Raw genomic sequence first — 6,572 nt, 5'->3', positions numbered from 1 at the left:
CTGTCACAAAACAAAGCAGAGTGGCCCTTAGGGGATTACCTGCTAAGCACATAAAAGCCTTCATCAGATTTCTGTTGAAAGGCTGCAGCAGAAGAATAAAGCCTTTCTCACCACCAGAATTCCAAGTGTGGCCTGGGAGCCCTCCACCACTCTTCGCCCCGCCCTGGAGAAGGGCTCTTAAAGGGGAAAGACGGGATGTTGTCGCCCTCCTCTGGTCACGGAGCAGCTTTGGTTTTCTCCCTCTGAGTAAGGCGAATACCACCTGCTGCTGGAACAGGGCTGGCTGGGCAGGCTCCTCTCGCCCCCCGCAGGGTCATGCAGGTAGCACACCCTTTGCTGTCCCCTGCCCCTTCACACACACACACACACACACACACACACACACACACACACACAGCTCCTGGGTCCCAGCCTGCCCTCTCTCCCATAGGACCCAGCTGCCACCACACCCCTCTGCTCACTGCTTGAATTATAAGTCCATGCCCTTTCTGTGTAAGAGGCTCATTGATAACCCCTCCCTCCCAAGAACCTGCAGAACCTACAAAGATAGAATGCTCCCCATTGATAATGTCTGACTTCCACCTTTTCAAGGGGAAATTGGGCTCCCGCCCCAGCTGTCATTCCTGGGGAGGGAACTTTGCAACATCCTCTCCTCCCGTCCAGAGGGTCTCCTCACCAAGAGGGCTCCTCTTCCCAGGCCAGTGAAAAGAGCCAGGTGGGTCTCAGGTGGTCTAATTTCATTTATGAAGACTCAGCGGGGGCCCTAGCAGGTTTGGCTCAGTGACCTAGCAGGTTTGGCTCAGTGGATAGAGTGTCGGTCTGCAGACTGAAAGGTCCCCGGTTCGATTCCGGTCAAAGGCACATGCTTGGGTTGCGGGCTCAATCTCCAGTAGGGGACGTGCAGGAGGCAGCCAATCAATCATTCTCTCTCATCATTGATGTTTCTATCTCTCTCTCCCTCTCCCTTCCTCTCTGAAATCAATAAATACACACATATATTTTTAAAAAGGTAAATTAAAAAAAAGAGATGTGAAATTAAAAAACCAAAAAGGTTCAGTGGGGTGCGGTCCAGTCCACCAGAACTCCCACCCTACCTCCTGCACCGGAGCTGGCCTGGCCTTTCATGCACATAAGGAGCTGCCCACTCAGGATGACCGTCGAGATCTTGCCACCCAAAGGGACTTCCCTTACCAGCTGATCTCTTGGCCTTGATGTACCCATAAGCCATCAGGAAAAGGCTCAGTTGTTTAAATGAGATTGTTTTATATGCTCAAATAAGAAAGTATCCCCAAGTCCTGCCAGTGTAGCTCAGTTCGTTGAATGTTATCCCATACACCAAAAGGTTACAGGTTCGATCCCCGGTCAGGGCATATACTTAAGTTGCAGGTTCGATCCCCGGTTAGGATACATACAGGAGGCTATCTATCGATGTTTCTCTCTCTCTCTCCCTCTCTCTCTCTCTCTCTCTCCAATAAAAATATCCTCAGGTGAGGACTAAAAATAAAAGGTAGCATGTAGAACAGTATAATGTTTCCATTAAATGGAAAAAATACGCATATTCATAAGTTTTTGTAAATGCTTAAAATATGTCCCCCCCATGTCCCCCTCATGCCACCTCCCCCAGACCCTGACAGCCCTATGAGTCTGACTATACTAGGTACCTCATAGAAGATGAATCATATAGTATTTGTCCTTTTGTTTCTGGCGTATATCACTTTGCATAATGTCTTCATTATTCCTTTTTATATCTTTCAAATGCATCTGCGTCTGACCTCTAGGCAGGCTGATGTCAGGTTTTTAAGACCCTCCAGGTGATTCTGAGCTCGCCCTCAAACTAGACTGCGTCAGACTCACCTGCGATGCTCCCAGACTCCCGCCTCCCACCTTGGACCTGCCCATTCAGAATTTTCAGGAATATGCCGCTTTAAGCCACACTCTGAGGGACTCCTAGGCGGCTGGCCCGGACCCAGCAGCCTCTGGGAGGCGTCTACCGGGTCAGGCTCCAGCCTGTGGCGCGGGAACTCAGCGAGCAGCCTGTACCCAGCTGCACTGACTGACGTGCGAGGGGGCTGTCCCCACTGGGAGCTGTGGAAACAGCAAAGGAAAAATTGCTCTTTAAGGAAGAGGGGGAGGGGAGAAGTTCCTATGTTTTTTACAATAATAATGACCATTTGCACACTTCCCTAAAGTAGTTTAGATTCCAGAAGTTACAGGAGCAGACATCAGGGTCTTGTGATCTCACACCGATGAGTGGGAGGCTGTGGGAACCTGGACAGATCTCAGCATCCTGGTGAGAGCCTTCCCTCCCCCTCACCCCACCTGTACACCTTCTCCCCACTCCTGGGCCCCTCAATCCTTCCAAGGGGCAGCTGCTGATGAAGAAAGACGAAGGGGGTGGTCTTTGCCCGTGTCTCCCCCTCTAGTCCTCTCCCAGGCAAGCCCTTCAGTAGCTGCCTGGCTTCTGAGCCGAGCTGTCCTGGTTTCACCCTGAAAGTCCTATGACCCAGGAAACCTCCTAGTCCCAAGCAAACTGGGGTGGTTGGTCACTCTGCCTGGAGGGGATCCCCATCCAGGGTGTTAAGCTTGTGAAGGGTGCAGAATCAGAGGGGTTCTGTGTGCGCACCTCCCTTGATCTACGATCAACAAAATGAGGCCCAATCACTCCTTCAAGGTCACAGAGCTGTTGCCAGGGACACTAATGCCCCAGCCTGGTTCAGCGTCCCAGACACCAGAATGACGTAGTTGCCGTTTCCCCGGGGGCAGAGGGACAAAGTAATCGACCTTGCAAGCCTGTCCTTGCTCTCCCAGCCGGAGAGGGCCACCTCAAGCCAGGACTACAACTGTCCCGGCCAGGCACACTTCATTTATTGACATGTAAGTTTAAATTGTCTTTATTTAAAAGCCAACATGCTGGGCCAGCCATTCCTTTTCTTGGAAAAGGTGAGAGCAAGGAGGATAATCAATACGTAGTTAGGTCCAGGCCTAAACACAGAGCCAGGTAGGCCAAAGGTCTTTGCAGATTAAACAGATTTAATTGTGCATATTCCATTGTCCTACATAATAAAAGGCTAATATGCAAATGACCGAATGGTGGAATGACCAGTCATTACGATGTGCATTGACCACCAGGGGGCAGACACTTAACGCAGGAGCTGCCCCCTGGTGGTCAGTGTGCTCCCAGAGCGGGAGCACCGCTCAGCCAGAAGCTGGGCTCACGGCTGGCGAGCACAGCGGCAGTGGTGGGAGCCTCTCCCGCTTCCGTGGCAATGCTAACGATGTCTGACTGATGGTTTAGTGGACATCCCCCCAGGGCTCCCGGACTGCGAGAGGGTGCAGGCCAGGCTGAAGGACCCGCCCCCCCCAAAGTGCACGAATTTCGTGCACCAGGCCTCTAGTCTTCATAATCAAATCCTTTCTTTGGTTACTGATAGTTACTGAGAAGCAACACAAATAGTGTTGGTTAGCCATTTAAACAAGTAAATCTTGCTTAAGACAAGAAATTGTGTTTGTTCCCTTAAGTCATAAACTTTTTGTTTAGAAAATTGCATTTGTTTGCTAACATTGTGGGAGTGAGCTCACTAGCTTTGAATTAATTGAACCCAGGATTCAGCACATTGTGCAGCTTCCCTGGTTCACTCTTGTCGGGCTTCTAAGGGTCCCGTAAATAAGCTGTCATTCTGGCAGGTTTAAAGCCAAACACACCGAAACACTCACTTTTCCCTAACAAAGACATAGACAGTTTCAGTTAAATTAGATTCCAATATTAGAAAAATCCGAAGGAAGGCTGCCAGGCTTTCCACATATTCTGAAGGTTACGCTTCCCATCATATTGAGAAAGTTCGGGTGTAAATAAATTGTACAAAATAGATGCATGTTCAGCTTGTAAACTGGATCCTAGTTCACACTGTGACGGGGTTATGTGTTATCTAGAGAAGCAGCTGGTGTAAACCAATGCGTGGCCCCTAATTCTGCTCTCTTTCTCTTTCTAAGGTTCTCACAGATGGATCGTAGCTTTTAATTGGGGTCTGCGTCAATACTGCATTTCATTCTTTTCACCCTTTCCCTGTACAAACAGGCTCCAATAATGAGTAGCTACCACGTAAATAAGAATGCCCCATTTCTTGGGGTGACATTTTACAGTTTACACAGTCCATCTCATTTGATCATCAGCATATACTGCGTAGTGGGGTTCCCTCCCATTTTGCAGATGAAAAAACTGAGGCTGTGAAGATAACCAGCAAGTTAAGAGCTAATGCCAGGGCGCAAAGCCCGGTTTTCTACACCACGTCGTGTGTCCTTCCAGCACACGTGATGTCACGGTTGGGAATGGGCTTCTCCCCTCTGTGGCTGCATCTGCTGATGCGGTCAACGCACCATATTGAAAAGCTTTGCATTTCGGACGGCATTTGTGTTAGGGCAGAGGCATGTGCCTCCAGCAGCGTGACTTAGGAAGTCACATGTTAACTGTCTGATCTACGTTTCTCAGAAACATGTTCTTCTTGCAGAGGGACCCTTGGGCCGTTACCTGGTTAACATTTGCACATTGCTGCAGGAATTCATTAGCTTGAAAGGAACATGATTATAGCAGTCACACTTGAAAACAGAAGGTGGGACATTAATTATTAACAAAAGATCACGGAAAAGATAGAGCACAGAATTATTAGCAGAGCTGTTGGGACTGTGAGGACAGAATAGAGTTCATGAGCCATCTGAGGAGCATAAAAGGCACTGCTCCTGCCCTCGCTGGTTTGGCTCAGTGGATAGAGCGGCAGCCTGTGGACTGAAGGGTCCCAGGTTCAATTCTGGTCAAGGGCATGCACCTCGGTTGCAAACTCCAACCCTGTCTGGCCCTGGTCGGGGCTCATGGGCTCATGCGAGAAGCAACCAATCAATGTGTCTCTCTCACATCGGTGTTTCTCTGTCTGTCTCTCCCCCTCCTTTCCACTCTCTCCAAAAATCAATGGAAAACAGGGTGATCATTAACAACACCCCTACAAGAGCGCAGTGGAAAGAACGACCTGCTACGCTCATTCAGTTATGACCCTCATACTTACTTAGAGGTATTGAGCCATTCCAAAATCCAGGAGGTGGCAGATTCACGCTTGGTCAAGGCACCAGCATTTACTTGCAATCCAATAAATTCAAGCAATCTTTGTTAAACACCCATGGTGGGTAAAGGTCAAAGCTACACTCTTGGGGTTCTGGTGAGGAGCAGGATGCAGGGCTGCCCTTAGTACTACAGTCATTCATTGGGAAGAACCAAGATAATACTCAAATCCCCAGACTGCAAGAATGGATATCTCTGAAGACTTGGGCAGCTACAAGAAGAGAAGAGACAATATTGGAAGAGCCTATTGGAGGTCAGGAGCAAAACTAACATTTCCTAAGCACCTTCCATGTGCCAAGTACTGTGCCAAGAGCTCAGTGTTATCTAATTGAATTCTTGTAGCACAGCAAATCTATGAGATGGGTTATTATGCCCATTTCACAGATCAGCAAACTGAGGCTTGGTGGGCTAACTTACCCAAAGTCACACTGGTAAGTGGCAGAGCCAGATTTATACCTGGGGGCCCCCAGCTGCAAAATAAGAAGAAAGAAAACCCATTCATACCTGCCTCCTCCTACCCCTTCTGTCATCCTTCTCTCTCCTGGGACACACCTCACCCCTCATCTGTGTTACACGGTCCTATCTCTGGAGAGCTGGGGCAGAAAATTGAGTTCCTGGTTCTAAGGATGACATCTAGGTCCCTCTGTAGCATTTATGACCCTCTTGTGTTTTCCATTTTCAAAATGGACATAGTCTAGGGCAGTGATGGCGAACCTATGACACGCGTGTCAGAGGTGACACGCGAACTCATTTTTTTGGTTGATTTTTCTTTGTTAAATGGCATTCAAATATATAAAATAAATATCAAAAATATAAGTCTTTGTTTTACTATGGTTGCAAATATCAAAAAATTTCTATATGTGACACGGCACCAGAGTTAAGTTAGGGTTTTTCAAAATGCTGACATGCCGAGCTCAAAAGGTTCGCCATCACTGGTCTAGGGTATGCCCTGAATGCCAAGTTCAATGGTAATAACAGAATTTCTATAGGAGAAGCTCTGGGAGCAATCTGGTTTGAGGGGAGATGGGAGGGACTAAGAGAATTTTCTTGAAACCTTTTAGAAGAGTGCTGTGACTTCTCATGGAACTAGGATTGATCACCAAAAAATTGACATGATAGCTAATAGGTAATTAATAAAAAATACACACTTAGCTCACAAATTAAATTAATAAAAATGTATACTTAGTACATAAAAAAAGCAAAGTTAAGTGAGTTAAAGAGAAGAGCAGGAGCTGAGGAGTTTTTCTTTTTAACTTTATTTTTTTACATTTCTTACCATCCATCAATCATTCCCTAGCAAGGCGGTACCGCGTGGTGGTGGAATGTTGGCTCCAAAAGTCAGACCGTATGTGTTTGAATTCTGGCTCCATCGTTTACTGGGTCATCTCGGGGAAGTTACTTAATGTCCCCCCACCTTGTTTTTCTATCTATAAAATGAGGATGCTCACAGTACCTTCCCCACAGT

This window comes from Myotis lucifugus, unplaced genomic scaffold (assembly GCF_000147115.1).
Source record: "Myotis lucifugus unplaced genomic scaffold, Myoluc2.0 scaffold_16, whole genome shotgun sequence".
NCBI lineage: Eukaryota > Metazoa > Chordata > Mammalia > Chiroptera > Vespertilionidae > Myotis > Myotis lucifugus.
This window is presented reverse-complemented; position numbering follows the sequence as displayed.